This window comes from Ornithorhynchus anatinus, chromosome X1 (assembly GCF_004115215.2).
Source record: "Ornithorhynchus anatinus isolate Pmale09 chromosome X1, mOrnAna1.pri.v4, whole genome shotgun sequence".
NCBI lineage: Eukaryota > Metazoa > Chordata > Mammalia > Monotremata > Ornithorhynchidae > Ornithorhynchus > Ornithorhynchus anatinus.
The window spans coordinates 89404898-89413534 of NC_041749.1; the positions used below are offsets into that span (position 1 = coordinate 89404898).

The 8637-nt window shown below is 50.4% G+C and overlaps 1 non-coding gene across 1 annotated transcript; it reads left to right on the forward strand.

The window, feature by feature from the left end:
• The first annotated feature begins 5924 nt into the window (after positions 1 to 5924).
• On the forward strand, positions 5925 to 6062 carry LOC114806649. Its single transcript, XR_003754712.1, has one exon. It is a non-coding gene; the product is annotated as a small nucleolar RNA SNORA7 (small nucleolar RNA).
• Positions 6063 to 8637: the final 2575 nt, after the last annotated feature.

Below are 8637 nucleotides of genomic sequence, written 5' to 3' on the forward strand. Positions count from 1 at the left end.
GGCACAGAGAAGTTAAATGACTTGACCAAGGTCACACAGCGGACAAGTGGCAGAGCCGGGATTAGTACCCATGACCTCTGACTCCCATGGTGACAATGACATGTATGGTCCTCTATTATCTCACAAGATAAGTAGATATAAGATATATAGAAATTTTAATGATTTCTTTGGTTGATTTTTCTTTATGTTCATGACGTGTTCCTCCATGCCACCTCTCACCTGAGGGAATGCTTGAGCACCATTGGATGGGAAGGATTTTACAATAATAATAATGGTATTTTATTATTATTGCTACTAATTATAATTGTGGTATTTGTTAAGTGCTTACTCTGTGCCAAGCACTGTACTAAGCGCTGGGGTAGATTTGAGATCGTCAGGTCCCACATGGGGCTCGCAGAGTAAGTACAAAGGAGAACAGATATTGAATCCCCGTTTTGCAGACGAGGGAACTGAGGGACAGAGAAGTGAAGTGATTTGCCCAAGGTCACACATCAGGTATGTGGCAGAGCTGGGATTAGAACTCAGATCCTTTGACTCCCAAGCCCCATGCTCTTTTCACTAGACCACACTGCTTCAGTTGAGCGCTAACCCTGTGCCAAGCACATACAGATATCAAAATAAGCAGGCCAAACACAGCCCCTGTGCCACACGGCGTTCACAGTTATAAGGAGTAGGGCGAACAGATTTTGAATCCCCATTTTACAGATGAGGAAACTGAGGCCCGGAGAAGTTAAGGGACTTGCCCAAGGTCACACAACAGGCAAGAGGCAATAGCCGAAATTCAAACCCAGGTCCTCTGACTCCCAGGCCCGTGCTATTTCCACTAGGCCACGCTGGCTGGACTGGGGAGGGGAGGTGATATAAACCTCCCCTTTCCCTCCCCCTCCCTGTCCTCCCAAAACAGCAAGAAATTCCCTAGAACTGAGCCGATGAAATAGCTCTTCTCTCGCAGGCTTAACAATCCTCTGCAGGAGGCTCCCCGATTGCACTTGCGGTAGTGCCGAGACTTCACTTGCTTCCCAAATCCGGAAGTCCTTACATCCCACTGCTCCTGTAACCATAGCTGCCGCCTACCGTTATAGAAAACATGCTGTCATCTCCAAAAGAGGCCACAGAATGGCCTGAAAGCCTGTCTGCCTGCTGGCCCGCCAGCCAACTCTAGGCCACAGGGACCCAGATAAGAGTGTGTAGAGAGTGTAAAACAAGCCATAATTACCTACAACAATTAGAGGAAAGTTCTGCTGACAGTGGCAAATACAAGAAAGAAACAATAGTCTGTAGGCTGAGCATCCTAAAGCTGGAAGGAACTTCGAAAGGCCATCAATTCCAGCCCCCTGACTGCAGGCAGGTGAATGATTGGACCATCCGGTTCGGAGGGTTGACTCTTCCTTCCTCCATAATCTTCAGAGTTGGAGACCGCACGATAGGACTGCCTGCTTTACCTGCTCGTTTACTGATTATTGGTTTATTACCGGGTCTTCATCGATTTATATCTGCTTGACCTCTCCATTAGATTATAAACTCCTCGAGCCCAGGGATCACATCTTCTCCTTCTTCTGTATGTCTTTCAAGCAGTTAGTAATTAATGTTGGTATTTGTTAAGCGCTTACTATGTGCAAAGCACTGTTCTAAGCGCCGGGGGGGATACAAGGTGATCAGGTGGTCCCACGTGGGGCTCCCAGTCTCCATCCCCATTTTCCAGATGAGGGAACTGAGGCCCGGAGAGGTGAAGTGACTCGCCCACGGTCACGCGGCCGACAAGCGGCGGACCCGGGATTAGAACCCACGACCGCTTCCGATCTCGCCGGATCTTCTTTAGGACGCCCTGCGCCTGAGCATCTCCGCCGGAGAGGGAGGGGATTTTCGAGTCTGGCCCGGAGGCGGGGAAAGTGGAGAGCGCGGAGAGCCGGGACCACGGAGGCCAACCCGATCCTCCCAGCTGCTTCTGGAAACTTCTTCCTCCTCCCTCCCCCCACCCCCCCGCCCGCCGCTGCCGCTCCCCCGGCCAGTACCTCTCGGGCGTTCTCCTGTCCCACCAGACCGGAGGCCGCCTGCTTGGCCAGGCCGCCTCGTCCAGCCCCAGCCCCTTCACGTGGCTGTGCGAGGCGATGCGCTGCGTCTTCGTGGTGCTCTTCACCTCCTCGATCTTCATCCTGAACGAGAGCCGGGCCCAGCCACCACGGGTGACCGTCCGTTAGACCGGGCCGAGCCGAGGGAAAGGCGAGGGAAGAGACGCGGCGCGAGGCAGGTGGGCTGGCACAGGCGCTCCTCGGTACCATGCGGCCGTTACCAGGGCGGAGTATAGAACTCTGCCTCTTCTAGGCACCCAATCAATACTTGTACAAGGGTCTTATTGCTCTGATAGTCACCAAGTTCTTGGTTAGACCATTGCTTGGCACAGTGCTCGGCACAAAGTGGCCTTGCTCAACGAGGGCCATGATTATTATTATTATCATTATGTAATGGGTGGCAGGGATCCATGATTAATGGGTAGCAGGGATCCATGATTATAATAGTGATGATTGTGATATTCATTAAGTGATTACTATGTACCGAGCACCGGGGTAATAATAATAATAATAATGTTGGTATTTGTTAAGCGCTTACTATGTGCAGAGCACTGTTCTAAGCGCTGGGGTAGACACAGGGGAATCAGGTTGTCCCACGTGGGGCTCACAGTCTTAATCCCCATTTTACAGATGAGGGAACTGAGGCACAGAGAAGTTAAGTGACTTGCCCACAGTCACACAGCTGACAAGTGGCAGAGCTGGGATTCGAACTCATGAGCCCTGACTCCAAAGCCCGTGCTCTTGCCACTGCGCCACGCTGCTTAGCAGATCAGACCCAAGTCCAGTCTAAGAGAGAGGGAGAGCAAGTATCCCCATTTTGCAGATGAGTTAACTGAGGCCTAGAGAAGTTAAGTGACCTGCCCAAGGTTGCACAGCAGGCAACCTGGTCTTCTGACTCCCAGTCCCGCGCTCTTTCCTTTAGGCCATGCTGCTTCTCTAAAGGAAGCAACTTCTGCAATATAGTAGTAATAATAATAGTAACAAACTGTGGTATTTGTTAATAGATCATATTTATTGAGCACTTACTGTGTGCTAAGCACTGCACTAAGCGCTTGGGAGAATACAATATAACAAATTTGGTAGACATGTTCCCTGACCACAAGTAGCGATTAGTATATGCCAAGCACTGTTCAGGTCATCCAGAATCCCTGTCCCAAGTGGAGCTCTCTCTCCCACTAAAATTTAAACCCATTTCTGCTTCTTCCGTCCTCTGTGGCCATATAGAAACCCCTTCGTAGACTTGAAGACAGTGATCGAGTCATTCTTCAAGTTTCTCTTCTCTTGACAAACTACCCCCACTTCCTGTATCCTTTCGTCTTATTTTCTCTTCCTTTAATCATTTGTGTGGCCCTTCTCTGGATTTTCCTCATCTCCATGTCTTTTTCAAAATATAGGTACCAAAACTGGGTACCAAACTCAGAACAGAGAACATATATAGTATTCCTTCATTCGATCGTATTTATTGAGCACTTACTGTTCGCAGAGCACTGTACTAAGCTTTTGGGAGCGTATAATACAGCAATAGACACATTCCCTACCCACAACGAGCATCCGAGTCTAGAAGGGGGGAGACAGACATCAATACAAATAAATAAGATTACAGATATGTTCATAAGTTCTGTGGGGCTGGACGGGGGGGGAGAGAAAAGGGAGCAAATCAGGTTGACACAGAAGGGAGTGGGAGATGAGGAAAGGTGGGGCTTAGTCTGGGAAGGCCTCTCGGAGGAATCGTGCCTTCAATAAGGCTTTGAATGGGGGGAGAGTAATGGTCTGCATTATTTGAGGAGGGAGGGCGTTCCAGGCCAGAGGCAGGACGTGGGCCAGGTGGCGGCGGCAAGACAGGCGAGACTGAGGCACAGTGAGAAGGTTAGCACTAGAGGCGCGAAGTGTGTGGGCTGGGTTGTAGAAGGAGAGAAGTGAGGTGAGTTAGGAGGGGTCTAGGTGATGGAGCGCTTTAAAGCCAATGGTAAGGAGTTTTTGTTTGATGCAAAGGTGGATGGGCAACCACTGGAGGTTTTCGAGGAGTGGGGTGACATGTCCTGAACGTTTCTGTAGAAAAATGAACCGGCCAGCAGAGCCAAATAGGATTGTTTGTCATCTTCAACTGCCAATGATATAGCTCAGGATAGCCACATACACAAACACATGTGAACATGCAGAAGCCCACCTCTGTGGCTCAGTGGAAAGAGCACCGGCTTGGGAGTCAGAGGTCATGGGTTCGAATGCCGGCTCTTCCACTTGGCAGCTGTGTGGCCGTGGGCAAGTCACGTCTCTTCTCTGTGCCTCAGTTACCTCATCTGTAAAATGGAGATGAAGACTGTGAGCCTCACGAGGGACAACCTGATTACCCGGTATCTACCCCAGCGCTTAGTGCTCTGCACATAGTAAGCGCTTAACAAATATCAACATTGGTATTATTATTATTATTCCCTAAATGTTCTGGACATGCTGCCCATGCTGCCTTCTAGACTGTAATCTTGTCCTCTAGACTGGTCAGCTCGTTGTGGGCTGGGAACATGTCCACCAACTCTGTTATACTGTACTCTCCCAAGCGCTTAGTACAGTGTTCTCAAACAGAAAGCAATCAATAAATTCCATTGATTGACTGGAGGAAAGCTGCTTGAGAGAAGGGGTGTCCAGGAGGTGCCAGAGAGAGCACGTTAAAGCAGGATGGTGTGGTCTCTGGACACGCTCTCCCGATTCCTCCTAAACTGCTAACTCCAAATCTTTCTGCTTTGGTCTCTGTACTGGGGAAATAAGACTAAAAAATTCCCGAGACCAGAGAAAGATAGATGCAAAATGACACTTTGCGATTTCTGACCGAAAAACCTCAAGCACAAGGACATAGTGGTAATTCCAAATGTCCAACTACACATTTGCTGTGGCTAGGGCAAGAGCACCTAGGTCATGATTCAACTGACATTTTCTGATCTCTCGGGCTCAATCAGTCGATCGATCAATCAGTGGTATTTCCTGAGTGCTTACTAGGTGCAGAGCACTGGGGAGAGTTATTATTATCATCGAGTGCCGTCTAGTCGTTTCCGATTCATAGCGACTCTATGGGTATATTTTCTCCAGAAAGTCCTGTCTTCTGTCATAATCCGTAACCTTGATAACAGTTCTGCCGTTATCGTTGTTATGGTTTCTATCCATCTAGCTGCTGGTCCGCCTCTTCCACATTTTCCTTGGACTTTTCCTCGACAATTTGTATTTTTGTGGCAATTGTTACATCGGCACATTTTATGATTGTTTCTGGGCTTTTCATAGCGAATCTTTTTAACGTTAATCTTCGATGTATTTCTTGACTACTAGTTCAAGTCCTGGGGAGAGTACAATAGAGAAACAGATGATGCCCAAATACCTTTGCTTTTAATTAGAGTGGAGAAAATCGACCATAGCAGGAACTGAATCCAGGCAGGTGAATCCAGGCCCTGAAGGGAGCATGGCTATGAGGAGCAGTATGGTTTAGTGGCTAGAGCAGGGGCCTGGGAGTCAGAAAGACCTGGGTTCTAATCCCGGCTCTGCCACGTGTCTGCTGTGTGATCTCGGGCAAGTCATTTCACTTCTCTGTGCCTCGGTTATCTCATCTGTAAAATGGGGATTAAGAGTGCAATCCCCATTTTGGACAGGGTCTGTGTCCAACCTAATTAACTTGTATCTATCCCAGGACTTGTCAGCTGCGTGACTGTGGGCAAGTCACTTAACTTCTCTGTGCCTCAGTTACCTCATCTGTAAAATGGGGATTAACTGTGAGCCTCATGTGGGACAACCTGATTACCCTGTATCTACTCCAGCGCTTAGAACAGTGCTCTGCACATAGTAAGCGCTTAACAAATACCAACATTATTATTATTTACCCTCTCAGGGTCACTCCTGGAGAGTTTCCGGTACTCTGCCAGTCTCGACTAGAGGAGGGAGGGTCAAGCAGAGGCCTACCCATTCTATTCCTAGCTTGGGCAGTGGCTAGCGTGTGAAAGGCAATCTGCTACAAGTCAAAACTCACCTGTGCTGGGCAGCAGCGGCATGGAAGAGAGTCGAAGGCGGAGACTCGTTTACTGCGCGGAAGGAGGCAATGGTAAGCCATTTCTGTATTTTTACCAAGAAAACTCTATGGATCCATTACCGGAATGATTGCAGATGCAGTGTGGCTCAGTGGAAAGAGCACAGGCTTGGGAGTCAGAGGATATGGGTTCTAATCCCGGCTCCGCCACTTGTCAGCTGTGTGACTCTGGGCAAATCACTTAACTTCTCTGTACCTCAGTTACCTCATCTGTAAAATGGGGATTAAGACTGTGAGCCTCACTTGGGACAACCTTTCATTCAATAGTATTTCATTCAATAGTATTTATTGAGCGCTTACTATGTGCAGAGCACTGTACTAAGCGCTTGGGATGAACAAGTCGGCAACAGATAGAGACAGTCCCTGCCGTTTGACGGGCTTACAGTCTAATCGGGGGAGACGGACAGACGAGAACAATGGCAATAAACAGCGTCAAGGGGAAGAACATCTCGTAAAAACAATGGCAACTAAATAGAATCAAGGCAATGTACAATTCATTAACAAAATAAATAGGGTAACGAAAATATATACAGTTGAGCGGACGAGTACAGTGCTGTGGGGATGGGAAGGGAGAGGTGGAGGAGCAGAGGGAAAAGGGGAAAATGAGGCTTTAGCTGCGGAGAGGTAAAGGGGGGATGGCAGAGGGAGTAGAGGGGGAAGAGGAGCTCAGTCTGGGAAGGCCTCTTGGAGGAGGTGATTTTTAAGTAAGGTTTTGAAGAGGGAAAGAGAGTCAGTTTGGCGGAGGTGAGGAGGGAGGGCGTTCCAGGACCGCGGGAGGACGTGACCCAGGGGTCGACGGCGGGATAGGCGAGACCGAGGGACGGCGAGGAGGTGGGCGGCAGAGGAGCGGAGCGTGCGGGGTGGGCGGTAGAAAGAGAGAAGGGAGGAGAGGTAGGAAGGGGCAAGGTGATGGAGAGCCTTGAAGCCTAGAGTGAGGAGTTTTTGTTTGGAGCGGAGGTCGATAGGCAACCATTGGAGTTGTTTAAGAAGGGGAGTGACATGCCCAGATCGTTTCTGCAGGAAGATGAGCCGGGCAGCGGAGTGAAGAATAGACCGGAGCGGGGCGAGAGAGGAGGAAGGGAGGTCAGAGAGAAGGCTGACACAGTAGTCTAGCCGGGATATAACGAGAGCCCGTAATAGTAAGGTAGCCGTTTGGGTGGAGAGGAAAGGGCGGATCTTGGCGATATTGTAGAGGTGAAACCGGCAGGTCTCGGTAACGGATAGGATGTGTGGGGTGAACGAGAGGGACGAGTCAAGGATGACACCGAGATTGCGGGCCTGCGGGACGGGAAGGATGGTCGTGCCATCCACGGTGATGGAGAAGTCTGGGAGCGGACCGGGCTTGGGAGGGAAGATGAGGAGCTCAGTCTTGCTCATGTTGAGTTTTAGGTGGCGGGCCGACATCCAGGTGGAGACGTCCCGGAGGCAGGAGGAGATGCGAGCCTGAAGGGAGGGGGAGAGGACAGGGGCGGAGATGTAGATCTGCGTGTCATCTGCGTAGAGATGGTAGTCAAAGCCGTGAGAGCGGATGAGTTCACCGAGGGAGTGAGTGTAAATGGAGAACAGAAGAGGGCCAAGAACTGACCCTTGAGGAACTCCAACAGTTAAAGGATGGGAGGGGGAGGAGGCTCCAGCGTAGGAGACCGAGAATGATCGGCCAGAGAGGTAAGAGGAGAACCAGGAGAGGACAGAGTCCGTGAAGCCAAGGTGAGATAAGGTACGGAGGAGGAGGGGATGGTCGACAGTGTCAAAGGCAGCAGAGAGGTCAAGGAGGATCAGAATGGAGTAGGAGCCATTGGATTTGGCAAGAAGGAGGTCATGGGTGACCTTAGAGAGAGCAGTCTCGGTAGAGTGGAGGGGACGGAAGCCAGATTGGAGGGGGTCTAGGAGAGAATGGGAGTTAAGGAATTCTAGGCATCGATTGTAGACGACTCGTTCTAAGATTTTGGAAAGGAAGGGTAGTAGGGAGATAGGACGATAACTGGAGGGGGAAGTGGGGTCAAGAGCGGGTTTTTTTAGGATGGGGGAGACGTGGGCGTGTTTGAAGGCAGAGGGGAAGGAGCCCTTGGAGATTGAGTGGTTAAAAATAGAAGTTAAGGAAGGGAGGAGGGCAGGGGCGATGGTTTTAAGAAGGTGAGAGGGAATGGGGTCCGAGGCGCAGGTGGAGGGGGTGGCACTTGCGAGGAGGGAGGAGATCTCCTCTGAGGATACTGCAGGGAAGGATGGGAAAGTAGGGGAGGGGGTTGTTGGGGGGGGAGGGGAGAGGCGGAGGGGTGACTTTGGGGAGCTCAGACCTGATCGTGTTGATTTTCGTGAGGAAATAGGTGGCCAGATCATTAGGGGTGAGAGATGGGGGAGGGGGAGGAACAGGGGGCCTAAGGAGAGAGTTAAAGGTCCGGAACAATCGGCGGGGGTGACGGGCATGGGTGTCGATGAGGGAGGAGAAGAAGCTTTGCCTGGCGGAGGAGAGGGCAGAGTTAAGGCAGGAAAGGATAAATTTGAAGTGTG